The 18,558-nt window shown below is 45.9% G+C and overlaps 1 non-coding gene across 1 annotated transcript; it reads left to right on the top strand.

Annotated features, from left to right (window-relative positions):
- Nucleotides 1–17,747: 17,747 nt before the first annotated feature.
- Nucleotides 17,748–17,836, top strand: TRNAR-UCU (transfer RNA arginine (anticodon UCU)). The gene is given in 2 exon segments: nucleotides 17,748–17,784; nucleotides 17,801–17,836. It is a non-coding gene; the product is annotated as a tRNA-Arg (tRNA).
- The last annotated feature ends 722 nt before the right edge of the window (nucleotides 17,837–18,558 follow it).

Raw genomic sequence — 18,558 nt, 5'->3', positions numbered from 1 at the left:
TTCAGACTCATTTCTGAGTCGTGGGCTCAAGGTACAAGAAAGGCATATCGACTGGCATGGAGCAAATGGGTTCGCTGGTGTCTTCAACGAAGTCACGATCCCGTTTCAGTTGATCTAGTTTATATTATCAACTACCTATCTGAACTTTTTACTTCAGGACTCTCTTATAGAACCGTTAATGTCTATAGATCTGCAATTTCTGCAGGCCATTCTCTCATTGATGGTCTCTCCGTTGGACAGAATTTACTCACTAAAAAAATCATGAGAAGCATGAGAGTCATTAACCCTCCAACCGCTAAATATACCGCCCTTTGGGACATAACACTGGTACTCCGGACCTTATCATCCTGGGGGGGGAACTCTTCCCTTTCTTTGAAACGTATCTCTTTCAAACCTACTGTTTTATAATGTCTGGTATCTTTCAGAAGAACCTCCGATGTCAAAGCTCTAGATATTTCTAGCAGATCCTTTCAACCAGAGGGTGTATGTTTCTATCTTAAGAGAAGAACTAAAACTTTATCTTCCTCTATTTTCTACCCCTTCTTTCCTCAGAATGAAAGACTCTGCATGGTTAAATGTCTGAAAGAGTATGAGAGGAAGACTGCTAGTCTAAGATCAAATGAAACTCAGTTATTGATTTCCTTTAGATCTCCCCATAAAGGAGTTTCTTCTCCAACTCTAGCCAGATGGGTGAAAGGAGTTATGTGCGAAAGTGGTGTGAACACCTCTATTTTTGGAGCGCATTCCCTTAGGGGCGCTTCTGCTTCTAAAGCCTATTTTCTTGGTGGTGGTTTACAAGAAATTCTGAAGGCAGCAGACTGGTCTAATGATACTATGTTTAGAACTTGCTACTTTAGACCAATCTCTAATGTGATTGATAATGTTCTTAATGCACTTTGAACTTGCATAATATGGCCTCCGTGTCGTGCCATAAAATTTAGATTTTTCACAGCCTGCTGGGCAGAAAATCTGGATTTTATTAAGGACACAGAGGCTAATATTATCCCGCCTCTATTTTTAATATGATTTGTAACCCACCCTTTTTGTTTGAACAATATCTCGGTAATGTATTCTTCTTCTTTCAGATTAAAATCTACTGGTTCAGAAGCTGAAATTTTATTTGTTGGAATTCTGATGCTGAAAGTTTATTCGTTGGAATCCTGAAAGTTTATTCGTTGGAATCCTGAAAGTTTATCCGTTGGAATCCTGTTCCTTAATCTTTTCTTCACGTTGATCATCTTTCTTCGCAGCCTGACAAGAAGGAAGATGCCTGGTCAGAGAGGGACTAGTCTTCTCTTTAGAATGTTCACAAAGTTCTATTCCATTATTGCTGCTGAGCTGTGGTAATAAAGGAGATTTGCATAATATTAGCCTCCGTGTCCTTAATAAAATCCAGATTTTCTGCCCAGCAGGCTGTGAAAAATCTAAATTGTCCATAATGTCTTTTCAAGTCTTCTAAATGTTTATGCTTTGACAATTGCCAACAATAAAAAGGTGAATGATCACCAAGAAAGAAAAAGATACTACTTTACTTTTGGTTTGGATAGGAGGACAATCCATTCTACTACTGTTGCAGGGACAAATCTGCACAAACAGAACTATGGACACTAAATAATGCATTGCTTCGCTTATCAATTATAATAGGTGCTGTTAGACTTTCCACATACCTCAGTGATAACAGACTTTGTAGTTGAACCCCCAATATCCTTACTGACTAGATAGTGTGGCAGAGTCATTTAGCTCCCAAAGTCACTGATGATTATGATTATTCCCCAATGATGTCAGAGGCATGGACTAATGCTTGAAAAAATTGCAAAACCTTTAGCTCATCCACTCTAGTCTGGAGGACCAAAAACCACAGAGTCTATTTAAGTTTAAAAGCTTTATTAAAAGTAAACACATTTATTAAAATCAAGTTTGTCATAAAAGTGAACGTTTAACTGAAAATGGAAAAGTGCTTAGTGCTGACGATTAATTGGACACATTTCTTGTGGTCGAGCCGAGCTCTCACCTGGTTTGAACTTGATCCTGCTCATGTTCTTAGAAGTCAAGCTTCTGTCTGTTAGGAGAAAAAGTGGTGCGTGTTAAAAATAAAAAGCAAGCATTCATCAGTTGTGCCAAAAAGTGCAGCAAGATAACAGCCTTCCCTTGAAAAAGGGACATTTTTACTTTAGAGTAGACAGTCACAAATTAATAAATTATATACTGTTTTTTTCACATTTCTTTCTTCCTCCTAGACCAAATATTATATAGTAGTGAGTGGTGTATTCTAACATTATTAAAGGTACTTTGTAGGTGGAACATCTGGAGGCGGGGCCAGCGTGGAGGTGGTGGTGGCATTGGACGAGGAGGACAACTCTGGGGAGGAGGCGGTGGAAGTGCCGGACAATTCTGTGGGGGATGACACGGTGGTGGCGGGCAGAGGTAAGCTATATATTCCTTACTCATTGAGATTGAAGACTACAGAGTGTGCTTTCTGCATGGGTGTATTATAAATAAACCAGGTAGTAGCCTCCTCTAAATGTACTTCGACTTAGCTGTGAAGTTTTTGGCGAGAAGAATCCCAATCAGATCTGAGATGAACTTGATGGATGGGATGAACGAAAAGCGAAAGAAGGGTGTAAGTAAGTGTGGAAGGACGAGAAATGTAATGATGACTGGCAAAGAAGAATGATATGTGTTTGCTTGGTCCCCGAGGTGGCTGGGAAGGAAAGAATATGGTATGGTGCAAGGCTGGGTGAATGATGAAGCAAGGATGGGTGGAAGGAGAACAGCCTGGGTGGGTGAAACAGAAACTGTATGTGTGCATATACTTTGAATGGATGGATGCCTGGATCATTCATGGTACTATCTGACTCTTAGATAGCATATGTGTATCTAGAGAGAGTAGACGGTCACTGGATGAACTAAGTGTTACTTTGAAGAGCATGTAACACCGCACTCGCACGTCTGTTCCAGTGTAGGAAAGGCAAGGAAAATAAGTTGTAATTTTGTCCAAATACTACCATGAATAGTAGCAGGAGTTTGTATTGCAACTGCAAGCACAGCATATATCCGGTTATTACGGTGGACACTCCCTACCTCTCTTAATAACATTAGTTTAGTAGTAGTACGTCATTCATGTGTGGGTGTATCACTGTTCACTCAATAATAAGCAAAGCACCTAAAGTCATCCCATATGTCATCAAATACATCCCATGTGAAGTGATAGATAATCAGATTATTTAGCTTCTTCATTTTCCTTTTCTAATACTCATTTGCAATGTAGGGTGAAAGCTAAATTAATTAAGCAGTAGCCCTTTTAACAGAGTATTCTCAGTGCCACCCGTAATAGAAAAGGAAGAGCTTCACCACCTGCATGTACTGGACCGGTACAGTAACGCAAGTCTGTCTCACTCACCATGGTGTGCGTCTGTTTTTCTCGGGTGCAAGTTCACTGCGCTGGCATTATGCCGGCTTGCATAAGATAACGTACCAATTTTCCTAAACAAGAGAGAAGAAGAATAAGACTGGTGTACTGTCATAGTCGACTGTAATGGAAGTCCATAGTGCTCGTAGAATTTGTTCCTTAAACTCCCACTAATGTTAGAGCAAGGATGAAGAAGTCGGAGGTTACATAGATACTGTCCTCAATAGTTATGTACTGTGCTTTCAATTTGCTACTTGTACTGTGACAACTTTCTGCTCAATCATGTTGTGTTAATCTTAAAGAGCATTGGTTACAGACTATGTCTTTCTTTCTTCATGTAGTTGCTCCGTCCAAATCCAAGAGACCATCAAGGAGGAAGGAGCTGGCTCGAATGGCCCGGCAACGGAGGCTGGATGCCACTGTCGCTGAATATCGGCGGCTGGTGGCCCTGGAGGAGGAGGAGACGCAGTCTGGTAATACAACAACGTCCACTGGGACAGCTGCATCCTCCTCCGTGCGGGCTGCCAGCCAGCGCAGTGCTCCAGCGGTACGGAGCCTGGCTACCAAAGCCAAACGCCACCGCCGAGCAGCAAAGACAGCAGCTGCCCCCCACAGGATTTGCAAGGCACGCTGGCGCCGCTTATCCCTCAGACTGTCCTACCTGGAGCAGGAGGTCCTGAACTATAAGAATTTGGTGGAGGGCCTCCGCTTCGAACATGCCACCCTCCGCAAGGAGCATGATGCCCTGGCTGCTAAAGTCAACAGCACCCTGCCATAGTGTCCCTTGCCCCTTTTTTAGAGACTTTTGGGGGGTGGGAATTGGGAGTTGGGTTTTTGGGGACTTTTGAAGGACAATCGTTGGGGTTAGGGAGGGTCTTGCGGGAGAATATTTTGTTAGGGCTATAAAAATATACTTTTTGAAACTTTATCTGACCATACCTGTTTTTTACTGCTTTTGAGTCTGGTGGGTGGGGATTTAACAGTAAGTTTGTTTTCCTGAATAGTCCTAGGACTTTAGTAGTACTACCGTCAATCTCTCATCTCTCCTAATACTCCATTATACTACCTCCAACCAAACGCTTATCTTACCTGTAATTTCTGTTTGAAAGTAGGGCTAGGCCCAGGGCTGGCTCCACGGGAAATGGCGATTAAGGTTGCAATCCAGGGCAGCTGAAATTTCCTCCTCCTTGTGGTGGTACTAGTGGTGTGACACAGTGGCAGTTGAATGGCTATGGAAAAAAAGAAAATGAAACCTGGTTTGTCCTTACTGCAGCATTACAACGGTACGATAGAGAAGGTGACAGTACACTAGACTACAACAGTGCCACAATGTAGCCTAACAAGTGGTAAAGTATTTATAGTATAACTTGTACTTGGGTAGGATTTCTTTGACATTGGCTAATACTACAAGAAATAGTACTGAAGCTGAGTAAGTCTAGAATATATCCTCGGATTCCTTCACCAGCCTGTTGCTATGACCTTATCCTCCCCAGCAAGTGTGTGGAATTATTGATTTCAGTTAGTCACACATCAAGCAAAACCACACAACCCGGGGGAAGAGGGTTAGGGTTTGTAAAATGGATAGGAATGGGGGTTTCTTTTTGGGTAGGTTTTGTTGAGAGAAAAAAAAAAAAGCACAGCATGGACAAACAATAATTGAACATAAAGAAATTTTTGGGTACAAAGCTAACCATAAATCTTTTACGTGACATAAAGGAAGTGCATGCACTACTGAATGCATTGTTACAGAAAAGTAAGTAGTACTTTCGACAACCATGAATGACAGAATGCGACAGTACAGGGCTACATTAAATTAGGTTTAAAAAATAGCCGAAGTAAAACCTATAGAATGGCTGTAGGGATCAATTTAGAATGCTAAGAGATCCAAGAAATGCAGTCACACACACTCATTGAATAAAATAATGGATACTGTATCTGTATTGTTGTAGTTGTCCTGTTGAATTTGGTAAGTAAGTTGCATGCAGCAAACAATTCCTCTTATTAGCGGCACTCCTCCATTCCAGCTGACGCTTCGTCCATCAATGTTGGTGACCAGAAGACACCCTGTCCACTGCCTACCTGGCGGATGCTGAATTGCGGCTCGCTAATGTGAAGCCTGACTCCATCCTTTTTTCCCCATTGCAGACTGCAACCCGGCCTGTAATTATTGAACGAAAAACAGCACTGATAAATAAATATAAGGTATGTACGCTGTGTAGTGCAAAAAGTCACACTTTGATTTTCCTAATAGACAGTACAACATTTTTGAAAGTTGTACTCTGTCTGAGTCACCTTTTCAAGGATAAATAAGTATGGGCAAATTAATTTAGCGGATCTTTCCCCTCAAGCTAGGTGTACTGTAAACTGTGTTTTAGAACAAAATTAGACCTTCCCAGCAGTGCTTCCACCCAGACCCTTACTAAAGCCAGTTGCAAAAATGTAGAAGACCCCCAATCAGATCTCAAAAAACGAGGCCTAGCAGAAAACTGGTGACAAAACGTACTTCGAAAGTAAAAGTAGGCCCAAATACCCCCTTGCCCACCATGGATTGTATTCAAACCACTTGCAAGCAAGCAAAAGTATCCATAGCCAGCATCGCTCCAAGACTCGAAAACCCCCCCACCCAAACACATGCAATAGAAATACTGCTAACCCTAACGAGCCCTAAGTTAAGAATAGTGGCAGAGGCTTTCTTTAACTATGCCAAATCCCCCCCTTTCCTACCATGGATTTTCTTCAAATGACTTGCAACCAAAATTACACATTCTCACGAGTGCTCTAAGACCCCAGAACTCAGTTGCAAAAATCTAAAACACCCCAAAACACATGCAATCCTGCTGCGAGGGCTAACCCTAACGAACCCTAAGTTACAAAAAGTGCCAAAAGGCTTTTCCTTATGGATTTTGTCCCAACCACTTCTATCCGGTATTAGACCTTCCCAGGAATGCCCCAAGACCCGCCAACCCACCTGCCAAAAAGCAAAACACCCCCAAACAGCCCAAAAGCAAAATCTCATACTTACAATATTTCTCGGCCTTCGGTCCAAACACGCTGTGTAGCTAGGCCATAACTCCGGTTTACCAACACGGATTTCCTGAAAAGCAAATGCAATCAAGATTAGACTGTCCTAGCAGTGCTCCCAGACCCCGAAACTTACCCACAAACAGCCGGAACCCCCCCAAAGAGCACCTCAAAGGCAAGCAAGTCAACAAAAACACAAAAAAAATTCCGCCTCCGATTTGGTCCAAACCACTTTTATCCGGTATTGGAGCTTCCCAGCAATGGCCCCAGAGCCGTCAACTCACCCGCAAAGAAGTAGAACACCCCCACAAGTGCTGAGTCTTTCTTCATTGGGCGTAATCCAGCCCTCTGCTTTGATGGAAATAGGAGTCTGGAGGAGGAGGATAGAGGAGCATGTTCTTTTGAACTTGTGAACCTGAGGAATGCAGACTGCGGCACCATCAAATCAATAAGCAAACAAGTGAAGACAGTTCTGCTGATAGGCTTGTTTTTGTGATTAGGTGATTAAAGTTTGAATTATATCAACTGTGCACAACAAAGAAAGACAGACACACAGGAATGGAAGTGAATAAGGATGAAAAAGAAAGTTATTGATTCATTGTCTCATTTTCAGGGCTCGGTGTTAAGGTCCAGAATTAAGAATAAGGCTTCGTCTTCATACTCCGCGAATTCAGGCAGGGTGAGCTCAGTGTCACCTGACAGAGTAGAAATTCCTTCATCTATGTTGCTGCCCACCTCGTCTTCATCCGGCGCGCTTTCTCGTACTCTGTATTCTGGTGGTATGAGGTGCTGATTCATCTTGATCATTGTTAACCTCTCCACATTTAAGGGCGAGAGGCGGCTCCGTTTGGGAGTTACAATGGCACCAGCAGCACTGAAAACACGTTCAGAAGACACGCTTGCGAGTGGGCAAGACAAGTAGTTTAAAGCCAGGTTGGAGCGCTGTGGCCACAATTCTTTTTCCCATGCCAATACGCCAATGGGTCAGCATTAACATAGACCTCTGTTGAGTCATTCAGATAGTCCTTCACCATCAACTCAAGGTCCTCATCCAAGGTTCCTCCACTTTGCTTAGCTGTTGCTGTGCCTGTGACCTTTTGAGAACCAAACCCAAGCCGAGCTAGCCAATCCTCTTCAGCCTTCAATGTTTCGGTTGTGTCTTGTGCAGATGATCCGGTTGCCGGTGTCTTTAATGGCTGAGAGGTCACTTGTGCCACAGGTGCAGAAGTGGATTGTTTTGACTAGGGATGGACTGCTGATGCTGATGTACTGCCTTTTCCTTCAAATTTCTGCCGTTCTCTTTCAAACCTCTTGGCTGACAAGGCTAGCCAACGTTTGTACTTTGGAACATGTTCATCAAAAGGAAAGAATGCTTGGCCTGCCAGCGCCGTTTTGTAGCGTGGATCCAGAATAGTAGCACAAATGTAATGCTGTTCTGAGTGGATCATTTTAAGACGTTCATCACCACGTAGGCGCTCTAATAATTTCTCCGCCAAAACAAAAGGGTCTTTGTTTTTTTCATCTTTTTGAAACACAGAACACACCTCCTTCAGTTGGTGCTCAAGCATGTACAACAATGGGATAGCTTTTCCCAAAGTACAGTCCTCCTTGCTGACTGCACGCTTGAAGACCTCAAAAGGACGAAGCATGCGTGCCAGGCTTTTAACTATGTGCCATTGCTCCGCACCCATCCTCGGGTCCTTCTGAGCTGTACCCTGTGTTAAGAAATATTGATCGAGTACCGTATACTGCTCATACAGACGCTCAAGCATGTAGAAGGTTGAGTTTCAACGTGTTGCCACCTCCTGGATGAGTGCTTTCACTGGCATTCGACGGACGGTCATGTAGCAGGCTCCTCAGATGCTTCCGGGCCTTAAAAGAATGGCTGAAATGGTTGCACATTTTTCGGCAGGTCTCCACTACCTCGTACGCTGGACTCTCTTTATCACTCAAGAATTTTTTGACAACCAGGTTTATACAGTGCGCCAAACACGGCACTCTGAAATACTGACCCAGCTCCATGGCCTTAACTACATTGGCGCCATTATCCGTGGAAACATAACCAATCTGGCGTTTTTTTGGGGAGAGCCAGTCAAGGACCTTTGTGTTAAACTCATCCAAAATGTTTTGTGCTGTGTGACGTTTCTCCAAACCAAACATGGCTAGTGTTGCATGTTTCCGAGCAGCTTTAAAAACTTGGTCCGGGTCAACACCTGCGTTTAGCTTTGCTTTAACCCCTGAAAAAGAGACCCAGTGTGCAGTGATGCACATGTAATCAGCGCCTGCGCCACTGGTCCACATGTCTGTTGTCAGATGTATAGTGTGAACAGCACTCTTCTGCAAAGCTGCCTCAATCACCTCCAGAACATCTTCATGTAGTGCTGGAACCGCAACTCGGGCAAAATAGAACCGGCTAGGAACCTTCCATTTAGGGCAGAGCGCTGTCACTAATTCTAGAAAACCAACCCCTTCTACAAAAGAAAAAGGGAGAAGGTCCAGAGCTAGCATTTTAGCCAGCTTAGTATTATACAGACGCGTCAGTGGGTGGTTGCGTTCATATTGCGCTTCTGTGAACAACATCTTTTTCATGTTGCCCTGGACCAAGCATTTACGGGATAATGATGATGATGATATCTTCGACCCAGTTACGCTCGCTGATGAACTTTTTCGCATTGGTGTCTCACTCTCTCCCACACTCTTAGTGTGGCTCACATGGGGTGTGCTGCTGACAGGGGTACTGGGTGTAAGTGAAGTGTTTGACACGTCTTCTTCCTCCTCGTCATCATCAGATGAAAAATCAACGTTTTCATTACGTGCAATTAGGGCTTCCTTGATCGCCTGTAGGTGCGCAAACCATTGGACAGGGTGCTGTCTCTTAAGATGACCTCTCTGGCCTCCGGTACCATAGTTGGTACCAAACTTACCACGACTAACTGCAACCTTACAAATGCTACAAATGGCAAAGTTTTCCCTTTTGGGGCAAACACTAAAGAAGTCCCAAGCTGGGGACTTGAATTGTCTGTGGGGGCCGGAGGAGGTGGTGATACTGGTGGTGGTGGTCTTGCTGCTAATGCCAGATGAAGTGGAGGATGTGGATTGCCGAACTTTAGTACGTTGTGCACTTTGACCACCACTAATTGAGATCGAGGTGGATGGAGGTCCCTTCTTGCGAGGAAGAAATATGGAAGCGGTAGGTGTTGGTGTACTAGTTAACTCCAATGATTGTTGTGTTTCCATTGCCTCCTCGTCGACATCATCATCACGCTCAGAAGCTTCTTGGGCTAGGGTCAAAATGTCTCTTTGCTGCATGCCCGCTGGGGCTGCAGTGACCTTTATGATGACTGGCTCATCGTCTTGAGAGGCTTCATCAGCAGCAGTATCTGCCACTTCTTGTTGAGCCTCATCACACTCCATAACTATGAGTTTTTCGACGACCTTCCTTTTACGCTTAAGTACCTTTGTCAGATCATGGTGTGCCTCACTCTCAGACGGCCGTGATGGTTCCCAATCTTCATCCAGATCATCAGAAGGAGGTGGGCTTGAAGAAGATGTAGACACCCCCCTTGAACTTTTCCTTGCTAGGGATGTGGAAGACAATGAATGATCATGAGGAGGAGTGGCTTCCTCAAATGATACCTCTGCTTGATTGTCGATTTCCTGATGTGCCCCTACTTCGGGAGGAACAACTATTGTGGGCACTTGTGACCCTCCATGCACCTCTGCTTGCGTATCTCCTTGCGCTGCCTCTCCTTCCACATGTACTTGGGCTTGTACTTGCACATGTGGTTGTTGTTGCGGCTGTGGTTGTGTGTTGATTCAGGGACATTGCTGCTACTTTCTTGCTATGAGCCAACATCACTGGTCGATGGTGATTGAAGTACACAGACTGCCTCTGCAGCACTCAAGGGCTTGGACTTAGGTTGGCATGGTGGTGGTGGTGGAGGCACTGAGCCCAATGGAGCGGGGGTGCTGCTCCCAGCTTGGTCCCCAGCAGATCCCGCTGCTGCTGCAGGCGTACTTTTTTTTTTACTCTAAAAAAACGCAGCGGCCGGCACACCAGCCTCCTTGGTAACTTGCTTCTTCTGCTCCTTACTGGCAACTTTCTTGCTAGAGGAGCTACGGAGAACTTTTTTTGGGGCCATCTTCTTCAGAGCAGGTCAGAACAGCAGGCCGCAGTTGCACGAGCTGCAGAGTTGTCTGTGGCCAGACGTGACGTCGCGTGACGTTATGCTGCACACACACACCGCTGCAGGACTTCTTCCTGGCACTGGTGGTTCCCTTGAGTCTTGTGCACCTAAAAGCAATGGAAGACAGAGGTACATCAGTTCAGTTATACACCCCAAACAAATCGAAAAAAAAAACAGAAAAATCAGCACAATCCCAAGCCATCCAGCCCCTCCATGATGTTTAAATTCAAGACAACCCACAGAAAGACTAGGCACATGCACCACTCACTACCCCTGCGCATAATGGATGAAAGCTAGGCAAAATGGGTGCAGGCCTGAGAACACTGCCTGCATTCAAAATGGCCCCTCCCTCCCAGCACATGGCCAGGGCCTGTAGCAGCATTCAAAATGGCCCCCACCCACATGGCCTGTCCCCATGAACACCCCAAAAAATCGAAAAACACAGAAAAATCAGCACAATCCCAAGCCATCCAGCCCCTCCATGATATTTACATTCAAGACAACCCACAGAAAGACTAGGCACATGCACCACTCACTACCCCTGGGCATAATGGATGAAAGCTAGGCAAAATGGGTGCAGGCCTGAGAACACTGCCTGCATTCAAAATGGCCCCTCCCTCCCAGCACATGGCCAGGGCCTGTAGCAGCATTCAAAATGGCCCCCACCCACATGGCCTGTCCCCATGAACACCCCCAAAAATCGAAAAACACAGAAAAATCAGCACAATCCCAAGCCATCCAGCCCCTCCAAGATGTTTAAATTCAAGAAACCCCACAGAAAGACTAGGCCCATGCAACACTCACTTCCCCTGGTGAAAAGGCCACAACAGGCCAAAAAAACGAAAATCACAGAAAAATCAGCACAATCCCAAGCCATCCAGCCCCTCCATGATGTTTAAATTCAAGAAAACCCACAGAAAGACTAGGCCCATGCAACACTCACTACCCCTGGTGAAAAGGCCACAACAGGCCAAAAAAAAACGAAAATCACAGAAAAATCAGCACAATCCCAAGCCATCCAGCCCCTCCATGATGTTTAAATTCAAAACACCCCACAGAAAGACTCAGTGCACCCACCACTGAGTACCCCTGGGCAAAAGGCCCCAAAACAGCCCAAAAATTGAAAATTCCAAAATTGTAGTTGCAGCAACTGTAATGCCCCAAACAAACTTACTTGTGAAATTTCTAATCCAAAAGTGATCCAAAGAAAGTCAAAAAGGCCTCAAATCCAAATATCCAGCAGCATCCACAAAAAGTAATCCTTCCAGCTTCAGATCTAAATGAAAAGTGACCAGGAGATGGACAAAGCACTGGGAGGAGCCTGCTGGACAGGAACAGGAAGTTGAAGACTGTGGGGCACTTCCTTCCTCCCACCCCCCCTCCCCAAAATGGACTCCTCGCAAAAAAAGTGCAGGCAAATGTCAACCTGAGGAGTTATTCAGATAAAAATCATCATTTCCAGAAGGTTTATGCTGCTTGCTGGTGGATTTCTTGGGCAGAATTGCAAATTTTGTATTTTCGCGAGTGCGAGATTGTTGCTGCTCGCCGCATCTCCAAGCTCGCAATTGCGAAGTACCGCGATACGTGATCACGGCGTACTCGCGTCGACAAACTCTCGCTGTGCAAGTTGGCCAGCCGCGATTACGTAATCGCGCTCGCCAAATTCCCGCGGGATCCCGCATCAAGATCCAAAATGGCGCAGCACTCGCAAAATATCAAGAAAAACAACTCGGCAAACGCTGAATGACGGTAAGTAAACGCCGCGTGCCGCAAAATTGTATCACCAAGAAAAAAAAATCCGCTGCGTGGAATTTGCGGATTTTCGGTAAATTCGCGAGCGTTCGCGGATTGCGAATTTACCGAAAATCCGCAAGCGTAACGGATTTTCCGCCCATGCTTATGTGGCTCTGGGTGTGTGTGGCTCTGGGTGTGTGTGGCTCTGGGTGTGTGGGTGTGTGGCTCTGGGTGTGTGTGTGTGTGTGTGTGTGGTTCTGGGTGTGTGGGTGTGGCTCTGGGTGTGTGTGGCTCTGGGTGTGTTTGTGGCTCTGGGTGTGTGTGTGTGTGTGTGGCTCTGGGTGTGTGTGTGTGTGGCTCTGGGTGTGTGTGTGTGTGTGTGGCTCTGGGTGTGTGTGGCTCTGGGTGTGTGTGTGTGTGTGGCTCTGCGTGTGTGTGTGTGTGTGTGTGTGTGTGGCTCTGGGTGTGTGTGTGTGTCTGGGTGTGTGTGTGTGTGTGTGGCTGGCTCTGGGTGTGTGTGTATGGTAGTAATTGCGGTCTGCTGAGCTCATCCAGTAGGGTACAATAGGTCTTACATTTGCAAGAGATTAAGCTGTTGGCAATGTAAATTACAATGCCAATTATTTATCTGTTTTCAAAACCAACACATAAATACAATTTTTGTCATTTACAATGCCAATAGCTCTAACTTTTGCAAAGGCTAAACCGTTGCATTGTAAATGCTTGTTTCCTTTCTGTCCTTTCCGTCTATTTCCCAGGGGGGGAAAACCAACAGACTACTAGGCCAACCACCACCTCTTGATTTGCAGAACACAATGACACCCGCCATAAAACTGAGTGATAGAGGCAAACCACCATGACTACACATACAAACACCCACCTACTCTCGGACATTAAAGTGGTGTCCCTCAATGTAAAGGGCCTTAACCATCCAGTCAAACGTCATAAGACACTCGACTTCCTAGCAAAACTCAAAGGTGATGTATACGTCCTCCAAGAGACCAGGATCTCAGAGGAGGACGCACAACGCCTCAAAGCGAAATGGATAGGGGAGGTAGCCTGCTCACCCGCCGTAAACAAGAAAGGAGGGGTGGTCACAATTATAAGCAAAAAAGCCAAACTCGCAATGCGTGATCACCAAGCAGACAAAAATGGAAGAATACTAGTTACAAGCTTCAAAAGAGGGGAGGAATTCATACACGTAGCCAACATATACGGGCCCAACTCGGCAGACAAAACATTCTGGGAGGAGGTGGAGACCAGACTGAATAACATTCCCCAAGGCAAGCTATTAATACTAGCAGGAGACATGAACCAGACCCTAGACCACGCCATAGATGGACACCCACACAGAGCAAGTCACAGACCGCAGGAACAGAACATCCTTAAAAACGTATGTGCCAATCTAGAGATGAGAGACCCATGGAGACTCCAACACCCAGACGCAAGAGAATACACTTTCTACTCACACCCACATAACTCCTACAGCAGAACTGACTACATCCTCATGTCAGCCACTCATACACATCTCATTGACTTGACCGAGATCAGTCCGATGACAATTTCCGATCATGCACACATCACCCTTATGATCAGCGGGAAAAAGAATGAGAAGCCCAGTCATAGCTGGCGACTAAATAGCGACATCCTGGAAAACCCAGTCAATATAGCGGAAATTGAGGGGGCAATCATAGAATACCATGCCTTCAACGGCACAGCAGAGATCAACAAGGGCAACCTTTGGGAAGCCCTAAAGGCCACTATAAGAGGTAAACTCTTGGGGATCAAAGCAAGGATGAACAGGAACAGGAACAAAAAAATATCTGACCTGGAGAACCAGATAAAAGATCTAGAAAGAGGCCACTGTGCAAATCTAGCAGACAAAAACATTCTGACCGATCTAACCAAGAAGTAGTAGGAGCTCAACAGAATTCTAAGTGAAAGGGCAAGTACATGGATCAACAAATACAAATCCATCATCCTGTGCTCAGCCAACAAAGCTGGAAAAACGCTAGCGGCCTACCTGAAAGCAAAACAAAGGCAACACACTATAGAAGCGATAACTAACAAAATGAACAAGACACACACACATCAAATTAAAAAAATCCTAGAGGCATTCCATAACTTCTACAAGAGCTATACACAGCAGATAAAGGCCTGGCATCAGATGGGGCGCAGCCCTACTGGGCAAACTAAACCTACCCAGACTGTCAGATCAACAAAGAGAATCTCTTGAGGGAGACATAACTGGTGCAGAGGTGGAAAAGGCGGGTACACAGCCGCGTTTTATAAGCAATTCTTACAGCAGCTGAAAACCACCATGGTCGAAGTATTTTCGTTATGCGCACAAAAGGGTAAAATGACAGACTCAATGGCTGAGGCGAACATAATAGTCATTCCCAAAGAAGGCAAAGACCCACAGTACCCGCAAAACTACCGCCCGATCTCTCTCATAAACGTTGACTGTAAAATATATGCCAAAATCATGGCGGCGAGACTAAATACGCTTTTACCCCACCTCATCCACAACTCCCAGGTAGGATACCTTAAAAACAGGCTGTCTCAAGACAACACCAGACTCTTATGCCATCTTATCCACCTCACAGCCAACAGTAAAGACCAAGCGGTTATGATCGCACTAGTCGCCGAGAAGGCCTTTGACAGGGTCTCGTGGCCATTCTTAGACCTCTGCATGGAAAAATTTGGCCTGGGTACCAGGTATCGAGGCATGGTGATGTCATTATATAACAACCCCAAAGTCCGAGTGGCAGTCAATAGAGGGACGTCAGAAACCTTTACCCTTGAAAGAGGTACGAGGCAAGGATGCCCACTCTCGCCAGCATTGTTCCTGCTAGCCCTGGAGCCACTGCTGTTCATGATCAGAAACAACCCACACATAACCGGCGTCCAAGTCAGAGACAACACAGTGAAATTAGCTGCCTATGCTGATGACATACCGATCACAACAAAAAACCCGACCACCTCAATAGCGGCATTAATGACCACGATAGAAGAATATGCCCTAATTTCGGGGTACAAACTAAACAGGGAGAAATCAGAGTGCAAACCCATGAACTGTCACACAACTAGTGAGGTCCTAGGCACATCTGGACTAACCTGGCAAAGGAAACCCCTTAAGGTCAACCCTAGACCACAACGAGGAAGCGATCCTAAAGAAAATTAAAACAAAACTAGAATCCTGGTCTCCCCAATTCATAAGTTGGTGGGGAAGGGTGGAAACCATAAAACATGATGATAGTGCCCATGATGAACTGCCTGCTAAGTATGCTACCACTAACACTAACTGAAGACTTCCACAAGAAGCTAGACAACAACATTAACAAGTTCTTGTGGAATGGGAAGAAACTCAGGATCAGCCTAAAAAGACTAAGATTGAAGAAAGAACTAAGGGGGCTAAACATTACTGACTTTAAGGCTTTCCAAACGGCCTGCTTGGCAAAACAGGGAATATTTTGGCTAGTCCCAGGCCAAGAATACACACCAGTATGGCTCGAGTTGGAAAGGGATATACTAGGAGGGGCCGACCCGGTGGCCATACTCACAGCCAATAAGCACCCTGAGGCAACCAACGCAGTACTCAAAAAAACCAAGGTAGCACTCATGAAAGTAGATAGGAAAATGGAACACAGTATCAGGAGGACGAGCTGGGAGTCAATCTGGTTCAACTCAAAAATAACATATAGAGGCAGGACGCTCGCAAACAAGGAGTGGTATGGAAGAGGAATCACCACACCCGCTCAGCTGGGGAAGGAGGGCACACCACTCACATTTGAAACACTGGAAAATATACACAACTTACCCAACATTGAATTCTATGAATTCTTGAAAATCAGAACTGCCATAACTAAAGCAAACCTCACCAGAGAAACTCCGTCCATCATAGAGTACATGCACAATCTAAACAAGATAGGACATCAAACAGCTCACCTACACAAACTCTTAAGTCCACAGACATCAACACTGAACACCAGAACAATGTCGTTCTGGGAATCACTGCACAACAGGCACTTTAGCGAAGATGAAAAGTCACGGCTATGGGTCTCAGCCTCCAAGAATAAAGTCTCCCCCGAACTAGCGCAAACAAAGTACTGGCTACTGCACAGAATGTTCTGGACGCCGGACCGTTTAGCCAGAGTAGGCGCCACAGAGAATGACGCATGTTGGAACTGCCATAAAGCAAAGGGGGACCTAGCCCACATCATCTACGAGTGCCCCAAGGTCAGGCTCTTTTGAGGGAAAGTCAACAACTTCATCAACACAGTAGTGGGGGGAACCATACAACAAGGTCAGGACGGAATCGCCACCGCATTCATGGCCCCAGACCTGGAATCCAGTGACGATAGAGAACTAGTAGATCTCCTACTCACAGCGGCTGTTAAAACAATCCTAGCGAACTGGAAATGTACTAGTAAAGCAACCTTTAAGAGATGGATAAACTGGGTGACCTTCCTGAGAGGCGCGGACAACATCACAGCAAAACATACAACCAACCACACAGCTAGAAATGCGATGCAGAGCGCCTTAGATGCACATTTAGGATCGCACAAACCCCCCTAGAGGGACAGTATGGCCAAACACCGAAAGGACTAACCAGCCAAGGTCAGAAATAACAACCCCCGCCTCCTTTTCTTCTCTTTAGCCTTCTTTCCTTCACTCTAGAGGCCTACAGACACGTCGTCTATCAACAACAATAACAATACCAAACGCCGTTTGCTCATCACAATATACCTGCACCTCGTCTGTATGTGCCCCCGCATTACGACTGTACTGTATTATATCTGTAAAACTTTTAATAATAATAAAAACTTTTGAAATACAAAAAAAAAGAAGAGGAAATTTAAAGTGACCAAATTGTCCTGGTTTTCGCAGTCAGAGCTCATGTGAATCTAGCAGGAAGGTGTGTCACGTGATCCTCGTATAAGACTGTTCAGTATCGTGAATTAATTATGTGTTTTCATATTTCACTATCAGAAATTAACCCAGTGGAGAGCGCAGGAGGAGGCTCCGGTGTGACTTTACTCACGCCTCGGGGCTCCCCTGAAGCAGGGAGCTGGAGCGGGGCCCTATACACACGAGTTTTAATTTGTGTAGTGGTGACTGACAGCAACAGAGGGGTGGGATCAACATCTGATACATGTAACTGTTGATAACATGTTGAGAAGGTGAACAGGAATCACCAACGTCCTCACCCCCCCCCCACTCCCTCCCCCCTCCCCCCACACCTTAGACCCTGTGACTGGACCTGGAGCAGTCCTCGTCTCTCTCGTGCTTAGAAATGTATTTGCACTTTCACTAAAGGAAAAGTGATCGAACTCGAGCATCATTATTTCTTTACACCATGGGGAGTGCGGTCTCAGGCACAAGGTTCCGCAGGTGGCTCTATGGCGCAATGGATAGCGCGTTGGACTTCTAGGCTGGCGGTGCAGGCATTCAAAGGTTGTGGGTTCGAGTCCCACCAGAGTCGATTTGATACAGAGTGCTCCGAATTATGACACAAACATTTATTCACACATTTTGAGAAAGAGCACAAGGAGCAGGATTGGTTTGCACATGTTTTTCCAGAGCTGCGTTTTATTCCCCAGCCCGGCCCTGGGGCTCTGTGCAGCCCCTGCTCCTGGGAGCCCTGATGAAGACCTCTGTAGCCCAGCTGCTAGCATCGCACATGGGCCAAAACGTGTGAGCAGAGACTCCTTCTCACACGCAGGACACTTACCCCCGCTGGGTGCGTAGAGTGCACGGGGCAGGGGGGGGGCGTCATCCACTCATTGCTGTACAGGTGTGAGGGAGTCTGTGCACTTTGTGCTCACAGGGTCTGTGGACTGTTTACACCGGGGAGGTTTCACCAGAGACCGCAATAGGTTATATGTGGGGGGTGCACTGGGCCGGGTCAGGGGTGGTAGAGTGGGGTCCAGACAGGTTCTGGATCTGGTAACTATTCTTGAGATGGACAGAGCGTGCAGGATGGTTTTAAAACATATTCTTGTTTAAGCCTCAGTTGTGGCTACACCGGCACCGCATTAGCGCAAGTCCACATGATCTGCGCCTCTGGGAGCTACAACATCCTTCAGGGGATACAGCAGCCTCCATGAATGCCCCATCACACCTGATCCTCGAAGCCTGATTCTGGCGGGGAGCGGTTGGGGTTCTCAGCAAGCTGCCTCAGTGAAAAGCACACTCACCACCCAC

Source organism: Lissotriton vulgaris, chromosome 1_1 (assembly GCF_964263255.1).
Source record: "Lissotriton vulgaris chromosome 1_1, aLisVul1.2, whole genome shotgun sequence".
Lineage (NCBI taxonomy): Eukaryota > Metazoa > Chordata > Amphibia > Caudata > Salamandridae > Lissotriton > Lissotriton vulgaris.
Note: the sequence above shows the minus strand (reverse complement) of the source record. Positions and strands in the feature narration are given on the sequence as shown.